Source organism: Crinia signifera, chromosome 4 (genome assembly GCF_055691185.1).
Source record: "Crinia signifera chromosome 4, ASM5569118v1, whole genome shotgun sequence".
NCBI classification, from domain to species: Eukaryota; Metazoa; Chordata; class Amphibia; order Anura; family Myobatrachidae; genus Crinia; species Crinia signifera.
In genome coordinates this window covers 333,788,479-333,805,076 of record NC_139220.1, presented here as the reverse complement: position 1 = coordinate 333,805,076, position 16,598 = coordinate 333,788,479, and the positions used below count along the sequence as shown (strand labels likewise).

Genomic DNA, 16,598 nt, shown 5'->3' with positions numbered 1-16,598 from the left:
GCCCTGCCTCCCTTGTTGTTGTCAAGGATTGGCTGCTTCCCCCCTGCACACGTGTTCTTCTGAGCTTCTGTGCAGTGCAGGAGAGGAGCGACAGCGGACGGTGCGCCGTGTGCAGAAGACAAGTTTGGGCTTCTTACACTAAATCTGCCCTGCGGCAGATTGACATCAGCGACGGTCTGAGCCTGAGGTGGCTGTGGGTGCCCAGAAGAGCAGAGTGGAGACCAGCATCTCAGTCGTGTCTGGGTGAGTTATTAATTATATGTTGCTGCTGTGCTGTGTGGGGAGATGGAGCAGAGGGGAGAGGCAGCATTCTCCCCATCTAGGGACCGTGGGTACATCTATCATTTTTTCAAAGAAATCTCTCTCCATATATATTTTTTTGATATATATATCCCCACACCTGCATGTCTTTTTCATCTTAGAGGTAGCTATCGCACAACCCTCTGACTCTCATCAAGCCATCCGATGCTAGCATGATGGTTGACAGCAGAGATGAGGATGGTGTTTGTAGCACCCCCGTTAACTATTAAACTATTTTATTTCGTGGCTCTCTCATTCACCCAGTCTGTGCAAGCACCCCTGCAATGCATCAATGGTAACAGGGACGCTTTGCTCTGAACTGTCTGAACAGCAGAAGCTTACTTTGGCTCATCCACCTTATTGACATCGGAATTAACCAGTTAGGGCTATACAGCCATACTTCACTGGACCGCCTGTAACCCATCCGAACACAGTAGCTAAGCAGTGATAGGCTGGATTAGTACCTGTATGGGAGACCTACAGGGAATATCCAGTGCTGTATTTAACTACTGGAACAGTACGCCTGTCGGTACCGTTGGGGTGTAGCCACAATCTCTTTGACCCCTCCCTTATCTTTTCCTCTCTGCATTCAGCATGTTATACCCACCCAAGTCGACACTGTAGGGGATAACGTATTGGTGGTGGGCAGTGACCAGTGTCTTATTTCGCCTGCCCGAAATATATTATATAAAAATTGCTTGGCAAACGATAATTAAAAAACATTTTCGCTCTTGTTGTAACTTTCGCTAGGAATTTACCTCAATATTGGTGGGAGTTCCTCATCTATGTTGAACTCCAAAAGATGTGCACAAGGTGTGTCGACTAAAGTATACATAACAACTTATTTTAATAGAAAGCTTAATATTAAAAGTTACGTTTTATTCTATGCCATCTTTACATTGATTAAACTTCATTAAATAGTATACAAAGCGTGCCCCAAAAACCTTTTGGTTCTTCTTCAGTCTCTCTTTTAGACTACCCCCCTCTCAGTATATACACTGAACTTTATTTGGGAGCACCACCAACCAGTAATTGCCAATCAGGGTTTTTACCTGAACGGCCTTATCGCATGTTGGTTTACAACAATTATTACCACTTAGATTACACCAAATAATTCTTCCAAAGCCTGTGCCAACCCACCCCCTATCTCAATCTAAGATACTCACTGAGACCTTTCTCAGTTTCTTGGTTGAGCACGGCTCATCTCATTTATACTCTTTAAGCTTCACCCAGTCCTTAAAAATACTAGGAGGTAATACACTATTGGTCCTCACCTTCGGGTGACAACATTTATATTGTGACCGCTGTCTTAATGGCTGCCTTTAACCTTCGTAATGAATTAATCTACAAACATAAAATTAGCAACAATTATCATCTACCAATACTGAACCTATTTGGGATGAGGATCTGTCTAATCTGAAAAAGACACTCCAGAAACAAATACGATCCAGTTGGGACCTATCAAGTCTTGAAAACTATTGTAAACAAAAGATCACCCCGAGAGGTTTGAGACCCAAGACTTTCCCAGCTTTTGAACTCCAGACTGAGGCCCTGAAAAAAGAATGGGAAACCAGTCTGCTCAAATGCTCAAAAGAATTGATGACCATATTAGTACGTCACAATCACCTGATTCTTGAGGAGTGCACCCAAAAGATAGACACTCTTGGAAAGAAATTGGAAAAGTGGGAAAGCGACCCTCTTTTTCAGAGTACCTTTGAAAAAATCAAAAAAGACCTGGAGACCTACGAACACGTTATCACCGAACGCAAACGGAATAAATTCATGAGAGATCAACACGACTTTGCAACCGGCAAAATTTTCAATTGGACGAGACCACAGAGATCTTATAGACCGACGTACAATCAGGACCAGCGAGGCACACAATCAATCTCTGAATCAGATTATTCTAGCACGGATGATAGTACCCACACTGATGACACCAATGTCAGAGGGAATGATTTTTTAGATTTTGGAAGAGGCAGAGGGCAATATCGGGGAAGAGGAAGACCAGACGAAGCAGGAAGAAAAGGAAGACGAGATTGGACAAGATGGGAGCCACGGCAGCCGAGTCGGCAATCCCAAAGGAATCGCCCTCGATAAACTCATCAGTAACCAAGTTACAAATTATCAACCTATCTGACCATTCTCTTACCATGGAACAGACCAGAGTTTTGGAAAAAGGTCTGTCATTCTCACCAACAAAAACATTTGATAGATTTCAGTGGGAAACCAGTCTAAACCTTTTTGGTAGGAAACTTCTTCTAGCCAAATTTCATGCCCGTCATAAAACAGATACCCCTGACGTCCCAATGAACTGGACACCACAAGAATTACAGGCCATTGATGATCTGGAAGGATTGCAAGGAACAGTAACCGATGCTTCAAACAGCAGAACAATCTGCAAGAAAAAAATCAACCTTTTTCCCCCAGGATACAATATGCCCTGAAGTCAAAGTCTTTGTAAACCTGGTTTCCAAGGAGTTTGATGAATTACATCGCAAAAACAAAAAATACAGAGCAAAGGGCAACCTTACCAAAACAGAAATAGCAGCAATCAAAGAGATCAAAGAATGGCAAGACATCGTCATTAAACCATCGGAAAAGGGGGGTAATATCGTTCTATGGCCTACGAATATGTACCTCAAAGAAGTCCATTCACAATTGGACGACAAATCCTGTTATGCCAAGACTCTATTCGACCCTACCTCCAATTTCAAAATTGCCTTTGAAAGAATAATAGACAGGGCTCTATTAGACGGTACTATCACCAAACCTGAACATCATTTCTTGTTGAACCTCAATCCAAGAGTAGCCACCTTTTATCTCCTTCCCAAGGTGCACAAGAATCTACAATCACCTCCGGGTAGACCAATTGTCTCCGGCAACGGGTCGCTCATAGAAAATGCCTGTATCTTTTTGGACGTCCATCTTCGCCATCATGTTATGACCCTGCCCTCATATACCAAGGACACAACGGAAGTCTTGAAAAAATTGAATAATATCTATCTAGACGATGACCATCTCCTTGTGTCTTTGGATGTAGAATCCCTCTATAACTGCATCAGGCATGACCTTGGTATTGCGGCTGTACGCTACTTTCTGGAAATAGAAGGCATCACCCCCTTTCATGACTTCCTCTTGGTCCTTCTGGATTTTGTATTACATAAAAACTATTTTGTCTTTGAACATCATTACTATATCCATGGGAAAAAGAAGTTGTTCTCCAAGATGACATCTATATCGACTGTGTTCATATGTGGATGCGATATATAGATGATATATTGATTATTTGGAAGGGATCACCGGAACATCTCACCAACTTCATTCAAAGATTGAACGTGAATACCTTAAATCTCAAGTTTACTTACGAATGGAGCCCGGACAGTATCACTTTTCTTGATCTCCGTATATATCAAGGTGTCAATAATGCCCTATCCACGGAATTATACAGGAAGACTACCTCTACCAATAGTCTTCTACATAGGAGCAGTTCCCACTTCCCTCCAACCATTACCAATCTACCAAAAGGAGAATTCCTCAGACTGAGACGCAATTGCTCTGATGACACCACATACAACACACTGTGCCAAGATCTCACTAACAGGTTACAAGAAAGGGGCTACTCAAAGAGGCTGATCAAGAAATCCATGAAGGCTATCCAACAGAAAACCAGGGATGAGATCCTATTTAACACTAAGCCACAGGAGGATACCCCACCAGTCATCAGAATAGTCGGCGATTTCTGTAACAAATGGAAGGAGGTCAGAGATTCGATTCAGAAACACTGGCATATACTACTAACAGATGAGGACCTGGCCACCAAATTAAATCCGAAACCTGACATGAGCTGGCGAAGAGCATCCAATCTCAAGGACAACCTGGTCCGCAGCCATTATGTGGCAAAACGTACCACACAGCCCACAACAGTTGGTAGTTACCCATGCGGCAACTGCAAAGCATATAAGCACATCACCAACACGCAGATAATCAGAGATAAATATGGCGATGACATCAGGATCAGAGGTTTTTATAACTGCAGATGCCAGAACATCATATACTGCATCACCTGCCCATGTCAGGCTAGGTACGTAGGGATGACGTCCCGACCTCTAAAACAGAGGATCTTGGAGCACATAGGCAACATTCGCAATGCCTCTAGGGACAAAGACAACTTCAAAACCCTTACTTCAATTGCAAGTCATTTCCTAAGGATACATGCCTCAAACACGGAGGACCTGAAATTTTCTAGTCTCGAACAAGTACATCTGGGTAGAAGAGGAGGAGACATTAATCAGGCACTCCTCCGTAGGGAAAGCTGGTGGATTTTTCAGCTAGGGTCACTTGCTCCAAAAGGCCTCAATGAGGACATCAAATACAGTGCCTTTTTATGAGCACTTCACATCAGCTGGATAATTCCCCCCTTTTTTTATTCCATATTGTTACTTGCTTTCTTCATCATCTTGGTATTTATCTTTGTCCCATTGGGCTAATCTAATTAATTAATTATACCACCCCCTCCCCATTATCCAGCAGATGCCTCTCCCTACTCTGCAGACCTCGTACCATAGAGTCCCTCTGGGGGGTATATATGCCGGTTTCACCACAGTGTTACCCCACCTATCCCAGATCTCTCACACCCATTCTACCCCTATTTTCATGCTTATACTAAAATCTCAATTGTTGAAGATATACCTCTCTATATATCCTCCTTATTCCACCTCTACCCCTCTATCTCCACCCGATACTATTCAGCTGATCTTACCCACAGGCTTCTCTTTCTCTAAAAAACATTATAATAATTTTAAAGTAAAAAAGTAAAAAAATTTAATAATAAATTTTAAAAATTAAAATATAACAACTAAATAACCAAAAATTTCATTCATTATAACGCTACAGCGTTTACTGCCTCGCCAGCGCTGATTACCGCAGCGCCACTTTGCCCAATGTACTCTCTCACTGACCTCTCATTTACGACAACTCCTTTATTACCCACCTTCATATTACTACATTATTAATGCTTGTATCCTCAAGCACTCCCTCCGCATTCCACTGTTATATCCTGACATTTATTGGATCTATACTCCAGTCTTATGCCCATTATGTTAGAACCTACCCAGCCTACCACAGTAGCACCTGCTTACCCTATGTTGCATCCAACTACATGACCTTGTGTCTCTTTTTCAGATCCCATAATATATTTAATCTTATTTACCTGCCAATCTTTCAGTAGTTGTATCTCCCAGGTTATCTTTCCCATTTGCACTTATATTACCACATACAGCCGTGTTACAGTCCACGATCCCACTCCTTTTTACATCAAATCTGGTATTATGTCTCCTCCTTTAGATTTGTTATGGTTTTAATTTATTTCCATTTTATTTTATTTTTGGATTTTTTTGAATTGTCATCCTTTTCGGTACTTGTTTCCTAGCACGGCCACACCGATTTACATCGGGGTGGTCGTGTCGGAAAAATCGGGTCGATCGCATTGCATGCGATTTGGTCGCATGCGATGCGATCGACGCGACCGACCGATTTTGGACCCGATTTTTTTATTGAATGAAATGTAAATCGGGTCCCTGGGACCCGATTTTACATTGGATTCAATGTAAAATATTCCCAACCCCCCCAAATTTAACGGCGTACACCCCACCCCACGATAGACGCCAACCCGAAGCGTGGCGAGCGCAGCGAGCCCGCGAGGGGCGGCGGTGCGCGTCCTCCGACCTTTTCATTCCCCTACTATCCACGTCGGCGTGGAGTTGAGAATAGAATAGTGTGGCGAGCCACCGAGCCCGAAGCGTGGCGAGCGCACGCGAATACCTGTGAAGTTATACGCGTCCCCTCGCGGGGCTCGCTGCGCTCGCCACGCTTCGGGCTCGGAGGCTCGCTGCGCTCGCCACACTATTCTATTCTCAACTCCACGCCGACGTGGATAGTAGGGGAATGAAAAGGTCGGAGGACGCGCACCGCCGCCCCTCGCGCGCTCGCCACGCTTCGGGTTGGCGTTTATCGTGGGGTGACGACGGGGACATCAATAATGTGAAATGGGTCATATTGGCCCATTTGACATTTTCTCACGATTTCAATGTTCAAAATATTTTAACATTGAAGCCTATGGAAAAATCGGGGGCATCGCGTCGGGACCAATGTTAATGGTCCCGACCGACGCGATGCCCCCCGATATTTTAGCTTTCCCGACACGATTTCAATGTTAAAATATTTTTTAACATTGAAGCCTATGGAAATATCGGGGGCATCGCGTCGGTCGCGTCGGGACCAATGTTAATGGTCCCGACCGACGCGATGCCCCCGATATTGTGTCCTAGCCGGCAAAATGGACCTGATTTCAAAGGAAATCGGGTCCATCGTATGGATCGTGTACCTTAACTTAAAGGTACACGATCCATAAGATTGTGGCCGTGCTAGGAAACCAGTACCTCCTTTTCTTCTCTTTTATCAACCCCGCAGCCACTAACACTCACAATGCCACTACCTGATAGCATCTGTAGGACAGATACAAGAGGCCGACCCGCCTCCTTTTTCATTGGCCCATCTATACTATAAGTAATTCCTCCTAGCCCTCCCACATTCACACACCCCTGTGACCAAGCTTCAACGCGAAACACGTGTCAGGACACACGTGGTCACGCCCCCACCACCCCCACCAGTGCCGTCAGAGAGCAGGCACACAGACGGAGTTACCTTCCACCCGTCTCTCCGTCCTTTTCAACCCGGCGCAACAGCACGCAATTCTCAGACATCAGCCGCTCACTCCCTTAGGTAGACACCAAGTCGGGGAACGGAGCTGGGTAAATCATTTGATCTTGCCCCTGCAATGCTCTATTAGTGCCTGCACAGACACACTGTATATTGACGGCGTGTACATTCACCGCAAATTCTAAACGCTCACTTAACTAAATCTAGTGGGTGATCAATCTTTATATGGTTCATTTGTGGCTTGAAATGCATATTTTCTGTTTCACCTGTGTGCTTATTTGATTTTGTTACAGCAATGCTCTATTCATGCCTGCATATGCACGCTATATATTGACAGCGTGTAACACTTACCGCTAATTCCAAACGCTCATTTAACCAATTTAGTGGGTGTTCAATCTTAATGTTTGTCATTTGTGGCTTAAAATGCATATTTGCTGTTTCATCTATAGGCTTATTTGTACAGACTAACATCCTTCACTCTAATTAACGTTTAGAGTCTTAACCTTGCACTCCCAGCGTGTGGCACGTTTACTATCACAGGATATTAATTGACAGTTGATCTATTCGAATGCATGCTCCCAGCTATTGGGACATAGACCTTTTTACTGCTCTCACCATACATATATCTGTGTAGATATTTTGCTCAGGCTATTTAACCCTATACTCCCATTCTGGGACGTATCTACTGGCACAGGATAACTAGTGAGAGTGATAGGTTCTACCGGTGTGTACATCACCTGATATTTTTGACGTATACTATTTGATTGTTTCTCCATCTATGTGATTATCTGCTCAGGTTTAGACGTACCTCAACGAAATGTCATGCTGCACCCTTAACAACTAATAAGGTCACCTGGGAGACCCATACGCATATGTTCAATCTGTACTCATCTCAATAAGTGCCATGAATACCATTATAAGGACCGAATTACAATTGTTCGGAGTCCTACTATCCCATTCAATATTTGGATCCCACGGTGTGCTTCTGGTGTTCAGAGTAATAAATACACGGACACCAGGAACAACTCTTCTCCCCATCTAGGGACCGTGGGTACATCTATCATTTTTTCAAAGAAATCTCTCTCCATATATATTTTTGATATATATCCCCACACCTGCATGTCTTTTTCATCTTAGAGGTAGCTATCGCACAACCCTCTGACTCTCATCAAGCCATCCGATGCTAGCATGATGGTTGACAGCAGAGATGAGGATGGTGTTTGTTAGCACCCCCGTTAACTATTAAACTATTTTATTTCGTGGCTCTCTCATTCACCCAGTCTGTGCAAGCACCCCTGCAATGCATCAATGGTAACAGGGACGCTTTGCTCTGAACTGTCTGAACAGCAGAAGATTACTTTGGCTCATCCACCTTATTGACATCGGAATTAACCAGTTAGGGCTATACAGCCATACTTCACTGGACCGCCTGTAACCCATCCGAACACAGTAGCTAAGCAGTGATAGGCTGGATTAGTACCTGTATGGGAGACCTACAGGGAATATCCAGTGCTGTATTTAACTACTGGAACAGTACGCCTGTCGGTACCGTTGGGGTGTAGCCACAATCTCTTTGACCCCTCCCTTATCTTTTCCTCTCTGCATTCAGCACGTTATACCCACCCAAGTCGACACTGTAGGGGATAACGTATTGGTGGTGGGCAGTGACCAGTGTCTTATTTCGCCTGCCCGAAATATATTATATAAAAATTGCTTGGCAAACGATAATTAAAAAACATTTTCGCTCTTGTTGTAACTTTCGCTAGGAATTTACCTCAATATTGGTGGGAGTTCCTCATCTATGTTGAACTCCAAAAGATGTGCACAAGGTGTGTCGACTAAAGTATACATAACAACTTATTTTAATAGAAAGCTTAATATTAAAAGTTACGTTTTATTCTATGCCATCTTTACATTGATTAAACTTCATTAAATAGTATACAAAGCGTGCCCCAAAAACCTTTTGGTTCTTCTTCAGTCTCTCTTTTAGACTACCCCCCTCTCAGTATATACACTGAACTTTATTTGGGAGCACCACCAACCAGTAATTGCCAATCAGGGTTTTTACCTGAACGGCCTTATCGCATGTTGGTTTACAACAATTATTACCACTTAGATTACACCAAATAATTCTTCCAAAGCCTGTGCCAACCCACCCCCTATCTCAATCCAGCATTGCAATGCAGCAAGGGCAAGGCCATGGCTGACAGTCACTCTGCTGAACTGACACTGTGACTGAATGCTGAATTTAATTTGCCAATGGAGGTGCCTGGGCCTGGCCCGCCGGCCGCATCAGAATGGCGCTGGATGAGTAGCAGCTGGTTTGCTTAACTGTTAACTGCCTGCCAGTGCTGAGCCGGTAACTGTTGGGGAGAAAAAGAGGAGCCTGTATGGTACTGGACACTGTTGCTGGGCTGGCCAGAGGACTGGAGGAGCCATTATTAGCCTGCAGTGGTGGGGGAGGGGGCATCAAAATGGCGCAGTATGAAGGAGGAGAGGAGGCTTGCCTGGCCTGTCCTGACTGTGGTGCTGAGTGGAGATGGGGGGCGGGGGGAGTCAGTGGTCAGAGAGGCTGCATTTTGGTAATGGGAGCTCAGCTGCCAGAGTGTGTAGGGGCCCCTGGATGCTAGGGCAGCGAGGGGGGACTGAGGAGCTGGGCAGCCCAGCAATGAGTTTTGAATCAAAATGGCTGCCTCACTGCAGCTGCTGCTAAGGCCGGTAAAGCTGCATAAGAAAACGCACACATTTCTATTATTATTTACTTATCAAGTTATTATATATATATATATATATATATATATATATATATCCATATATTGGGGATAGCACTCTCCAAATGTATCAACATCTGCTGGGGTGCCATCATCCAGAAAGTCCCAAAAGTTCAGGTACTTCCATGTATATGTAGAGCAAAATGGAGACACTCACCGGCGTTGCTTGAAGCTTATTTTATTCTCACCAGTACATTAGTGCTTTACAGTGGGTACAGGTCGACGTTTCGGTCCAGTGCAGGACCTTTTTCAAGACCCCCTTCCTGCTCTCTCCAGTGTGCAACCTGCTATGGTTTAGGAGGGTAAATGGGAATGCTGATACACTTTTATTTGGCATAGAAATAAGTATTTATATTTCCATCTTTACTTTTGAACTGAAATCGAGACCAGTCTATCAGACCTGTCTGATAACCATCTCTGGAGTGGCTTGGATTGGAAAGAGAGAAAGGTCCCAGAAGAAGCAGAGGTGAGTTGAAATTCCACTTCACAGATATGAGTGTTTTTTGTACTTAGCAGGGGGAGGCTGAGTGTGAAAGGGGAAAACCAGTGGATGACCATTATTTTATTTATTTATCTTATATATATTATATAGAGCAGCATATTCCACTGCGCTTTACAAAGGAGACAGTTATACAACAAACTGGGTATTTACAGACAGTCAAAGGTAGGAGGGCCCTGCTCGCAAGCTTACAATCTATAGACCATGACAGGGTGACAGTTTAGTCCTCCTTAGGCGCCCTGGTGCACTGCACCTGCTGCACCAATGGTAGTTCCGCCTCTGCTAACAAAGGCTGCTTTGATACAATTTCTTCTTAACCCCCGGCTCCAGCCATCCCCAACTGTTAATACTTGTATGGATGTACTGTACCATGCTGCCATGGATCCATGATTTCTGTACTTAGGGTGAGACTGAGATGTATTATTCCTAAGAGTGGTGAGAGTGGCTGCTTGTACCAATCAATCAGCTTCTGCAGGTCCATAAATAATTGTTATTATATTTTCCTCTACCTCCCCATGGCAGCTGTACTATGGGTTTTCCCCCTCATTAGGTAGATCTGGAAAGGTAAAAAAGACACAACACTGCCCCTATATAAGGACCGCCCCTACTGAGGCTCAGTGTCTTTTTTTCCTTTCCAGGTAGAGGAGGCTTACCCTGAGACTGCTGCAGCCTTCCCCACTGCCTAGTGCAGCTAGGGGTTTAGGCAATTAGAGGTTACCCGCTACCTAGTGTAGTAGGGACACCTGTCTGGCGATAACCCTCTGCCTAGTGCAGTTGTGGGGCTATGGATTTAAAAAAATAAAAAAAAAACTCCCCAGTCGTACCTTGCCATACCGGAACGCGGCTGTGCAATGGGTGTCTGGCATTTAGCCCCCGGGCGTCGCACCCCATCCTAATCGGACCTCTCCCCCTCCTACGGGGCTCCGGGGTCAGGAAGTGCTGATACAGCCTCAAGCGGCCGGGGGCGACGTCAGACGCGGCGTCTGACGTCATCGCGCTGGTCTCAGACTGGCGCGCGGGAATATGGCGTCTGACATCATCAGAAGGCGCTAGGCGGGGCGCGCCACCTCTGACAAGCAGAGGAGGACGCCAGGACTTAAAATGGCGCCGCAGCTGAACAGAAACGCTGCTGAGATCTCTGAGCCAGATGGATATCGGGTAAGACTCCACTGGGCAGCGTTGCTGCTGGAGTGCATTCATTTACTATTTTACCCAGTACATGTCTAACTAGCATATTTGTGCTGACAGTGACTCCGCAGCAATGAAGGATGATAGGAAGCAGCAAGCAAAATCAGGGTAAGCCAGGAGGAAATTATTAGTAAAGTTCATAGTGTATTTCTAGTTTCTGAGCAGGGTTATTATTCCTTGCAGGTCAGAATCAAGTAAAGAAAAGCTGGAATTTAAGCAGAAACACAAAAAGCTGCATGTGGCTAAATGCTCTGCGTGTGATGCACCTCTGCCAGAAAAATGGAAAAGTGCTGTGTGTGAGAATTGTAAAAAAGCCCCCATAATGAGGCCAGACCAAATGGCGGACTTGGTCGCCATGCTTAAAACTTCCTTAGCTGATACCTTTGTTACAAAGGAGGATATGAAGAAAGGGTCAAAGAGGCCTAGGGACCCACCATCTGATGACTCTGACCCAGGGGAAGGTCCTGCCACTGACTTACTGGAGGAAGTGGAAGATGGGGAAGTAACCCAGGAGAAAATGGAGCTGGACTTTAATCCAGATCTCCTTAACAACCTTCTCATCCTTATAAATAAATCACTCAGCATTGAGGATCCACAGGAAGAAGGAAAGTTACAGGACCTTCTTTTTAAGGATAAAAAGAAAAAAACAAAATCATTCCCTCTATCAAAGCCACTTCAGGACATAGTAGAGGAAGAGTGGGCTAACCCAGATAAAAAAATAGCCGTACCACTCAGAGTCAACAAGATGTACCCATTCGACACAGAACAGGTGAAGAAGTGGGAGGTGGCTCCTAAATTCGACTCAGCCATTGCCAGACTGTCAAGAAAAACTACTTTGCCCTTAGAAGACGCCAATGTGTTTAAGGACGCAATGGAAAGAAAGATGGAGATGAGCCTGCGTAAGCAGCACATCACGTCCGGTGCCTCTATAAAGCTTCCTCGGCAATAGCGGTGACTTCGAGAGTACTGAGGTCCTGGTGCCAGGACCTAGAGTCCGACTTACTGGACGGGGTAAAAAGGTCAGAACTCCTCAAGATAATTCAGAACGTGCAAGTTGCCGTTGAGTTCATCTGCGATGCATCACTGGATGCGGTTAGACTGGCGGCCAGAACAAATGCGAGCACCGCGGTTACCAGGAGAGCATTGTGGCTGAAGCCATGGTCGGCGGACGCACAATCTAAAAATAAGCTGGTATCACTCCCGTTCCAGGGTGATTACCTGTTCTGGATGAGATCATATCCAAAACCACGGGGGGAAAGTCAGTGTGGCTCCCCCAGGACAGAGGCTTTAAGAAAATGCCTAATAAATCTCAAAAATTTCAGTCCCAAGATTTCAAGGAGGCAAGGACATATAGACCGGGCAGAGGGTACAGGAGGCCCTGGTCTGGGGGAAGAAGTTCCTTTCGTGGCCAAAGAGGCAGAGACGGAAGGTTCGGATACAATAGACAAGCACAATGACGCCAAGGAGAAGGTCGGGGGCAGGCTGAAGAAGTTCCATTCAGTCTGGGGCCGATCTACAAAGGACAGATGGGTGACGGAGGTCATATCGTCAGGATACAAAATAGAATTCATACAGATAGTGGTAGATGCTCAATTAGTTCAGTAGCATTTCCCAGGTGCACGAGGGAGGGGTTAAATACTGGGTAAGTAAAACAAGACATTTTTTCCCTCAACACACTGAGCAATGCTAGTAACCAATCTAGAACACTACATGATAATAGAATTCAGAGATATTGGTTACATATACCTGCGCAGGTGTATGCTATGCCCCCAAGCCGCGTCAAGGCTTCTCTGTATATTGGGGGTCCCTAGTGCTATATCTAGGTGCAGGGTGCGGCACCCCAAAAAACCATCATAAGCTGGGAAGCCCAGCGCGGCTTGCCAGTGATATACTAAGTGTTAATAATTAGTGATAGGAAGCCGAAGCTATATAAAAAGAGAGAGATAAATGAATGTAATTAAAATAGGATAGAAATAGTGTTAGTGAGGGAAAAGTGTTAATAGAATGTAAGGGCATGCCGCACTAAAGCCACCCAGCCCATCCAGTCCAGGAGCACCGCACCCCACACCACCGTTACCCTAAATTGGGTCTACGATTAACCAGCAAGGAGCCACATGATAATGGCTCCTTACTTGATATATCCAAACTAAGAGCTACCTACCTTGGAGCAACCCCGGACTACTCCATGTGGCATATCAGGACCCACATCTCCTCCTAATATGGGCTCCCTTCTGCCTCTAACAACATACATACAGATAGTGGTAGATGCTCAATTAGTTTAGTAGCATTTCCCAGGTGCATGAGGGAGGGGTTAAATACTGGGTAAGTAAAACAAGACATTTTTTCCCTCAACACACTGAGCAATGCTAGTAACCAATCTAGAACACTACATGATAATAGAATTCAGAGATATTGGTTACATATACCTGCGCAGGTGTATGCTATGCCCCCAAGCCGCGTCAAGGCTTCTCTGTATATTGGGGGTCCCTAGCGCTATATCTAGGTGCAGGGTGCGGCACCCCAAAAAACCATCATGAGCTGGGAAGCCCAGCGCGGCATGCCAGTGATATACTAAGTGTTAATAATTAGTGATAGGAAGCCGAAGCTATATAAAAAGAGAGAGATAAATGAATGTAATTAAAATAGGATATAAATAGTGTTAGTGAGGGAAAAGTGTTAATAGAATGTAAGGGCATGCCGCACTAAAGCCACCCAGCCCATCCAGTCCAGGAGCACCGCACCCCACACCACCATTACCCTAAATTGGGTCTACGATTAACCAGCAAGGAGCCACATGATAATGGCTCCTTACTTGATATATCCAAACTAAGAGCTACCTACCTTGAAGCAACCCCGGACTACTCCATGTGGCATATCAGGACCCACATCTCCTCCTAATATGGGCTCCCTTCTGCCTCTAACAACATACATACAGATAGTGGTAGATGCTCAATTAGTTCAGTAGCATTTCCCAGGTGCATGAGGGAGGGGTTAAATACTGGGTAAGTAAAACAATACATTTTTTCCCTCAACACACTGAGCAATGCTAGTAACCAATCTAGAACACTACATGATAATAGAATTCAGAGATATTGGTTACATATACCTGCGCAGGTGTATGCTATGCCCCCAAGCCGCGTCAAGGCTTCTCTGTATATTGGGGGTCCCTAGCGCTATATCTAGGTGCAGGGTGCGGCACCCCAAAAAAACCATCATAAGCTGGGAAGCCCAGCGCGGCATGCCAGTGATATACTAAGTGTTAATAATTAGTGATAGGAAGCCGAAGCTATATAAAAAGAGAGAGATAAATGAATGTAATTAAAATAGGATAGAAATAGTGTTAGTGAGGGAAAAGTGTTAATAGAATGTAAGGGCATGCCGCACTAAAGCCACCCAGCCCATCCAGTCCAGGAGCACCGCACCCCACACCACCGTTACCCTAAATTGGGTCTACGATTAACCAGCAAGGAGCCACATGATAATGGCTCCTTACTTGATATATCCAAACTAAGAGCATCCTACCTTGGAGCAACCCCGGACTACTCCATGTGGCATATCAGGACCCACATCTCCTCCTAATATGGGCTCCCTTCTGCCTCTAACAACATACATACAGATAGAATTCATAAGGGATCCTGGGGTATGGCTGGAAGATTCGCCTATACCAAAGAACAAAGAAGAAAGACTGGCTTTAAGACAGTCTACAGGACATGATAACGCAAGGAGTTGTGGTGACGGTCCCCAAAGGACAAGAGATGACAGGATGGCAATCAAGGTTCTTCGTAGTCAAGAAACAATCAGGAGGGTTCAGAAACATACTGGACCTGAGGAGGCTGAACGTATATGTAACAGCCAGAAAATTCAGGATGGAGTCCCTCAGGACGATACTCCCAGACATAAAAAGAAACGCTTTTTTGACCACAATAGACCTCAAAGATGCCTACCTACACATACCAATCTATTCGGAGCACCAAAAATTCTTAAGATTTCGAATCTCAGGCATAACCTATCAATTCACGGCACTGCCGTTCGGCCTGTCAACATCGCCAAGGACGTTCACAAAAGTCCTGATAGTTCTTGTGGCAAAACTCAGGAAGGAAGGCATTACAGTCTGGCCCTACCTGGACAACTTGCTTGTAATGGCACAGTCAAAGGAGCAAGCCCTAAGACACACGCACAGGGTGATGGAGTTTCTCCAAGAACACGGCTGGATTATAAATCTGAAGAAAAGTCAGCTTCAACCCACAACAGCAGTAAAGTACCTGGGAGTCATCATAGACTCAAGGACAATGAAAGCGGTGCTGACACGGGAGAGAATAACGAAGATAAGGCAGTAAATAAACTACTTCTTATCAAGAAGAGCAGTCAGGTCAGCAGATTGCCTAAGATTACTGGGCCTTATGTCAGCAGCATCGGACACCATAAAGTGGGCAAGGCTTCATACAAGAAGCATACAGAATTGTTTTCGGTCTCAATGGGACGGGGACAGCAAGAAAACAACACAAAGGATTCTCTTGTCAAAAAGAGCCAAACAAGACCTGCTCTGGTGGGTGACAAAAGGAAGGTTAGGACAAGGAAAGTCCTTCACCACAGGGGAACAAGTGCTGGTGACGACCGATGCCAGCATGACAGGCTGGGGGGCAGTATGCCAGGGAGCAGCAGCCCAAGGAGAATGGACAAGACAAGAAGGATTGCTTCACTCAAATATCAGGGAAATGAACGCAGTGAAGGAAGCGTGTCTGCATTTTCAATCCCACCTGTACCAGAGAGACATAGTGATCAGAACAGACAACCTGGTGGTAGTGGCATACCTCAACAAGCAGGGAGGTACAAAAAGCAGATCTATGATGGCAGCAGCTGCACAAGTACTGAACTGGGCAGAAGCCTGGACAGAAAGTCTCTCAGCAGTATTCATTGCGGGACAAAAAAAACAGTGTGCAGACGCCCTAAGCAGGAGGCCGATAAAACCAGGGGAGTGGGAATTATCCCAAGAAGTGTTCGAAGAGATAGCCCAGAGGTGGGGCAAACCAAGGACAGACCTTATGGCAACCAGAGACAACAGGAAAGTGGAGAAGTTCATTTCCAGACACTGGGAAAAGGAGTCCTGGGGGACAGACGCG

The 16,598-nt window shown here is 45.2% G+C and overlaps 2 pseudogenes; both read left to right on the top strand.

Moving 5' to 3' along the window:
• Positions 1-686: 686 nt before the first annotated feature.
• On the top strand, positions 687-805 carry LOC146076114 (5S ribosomal RNA; annotated as a pseudogene).
• A 7,617-nt stretch (positions 806-8,422) lies between these two features.
• On the top strand, positions 8,423-8,541 carry LOC146076113 (5S ribosomal RNA; annotated as a pseudogene).
• The last annotated feature ends 8,057 nt before the right edge of the window (positions 8,542-16,598 follow it).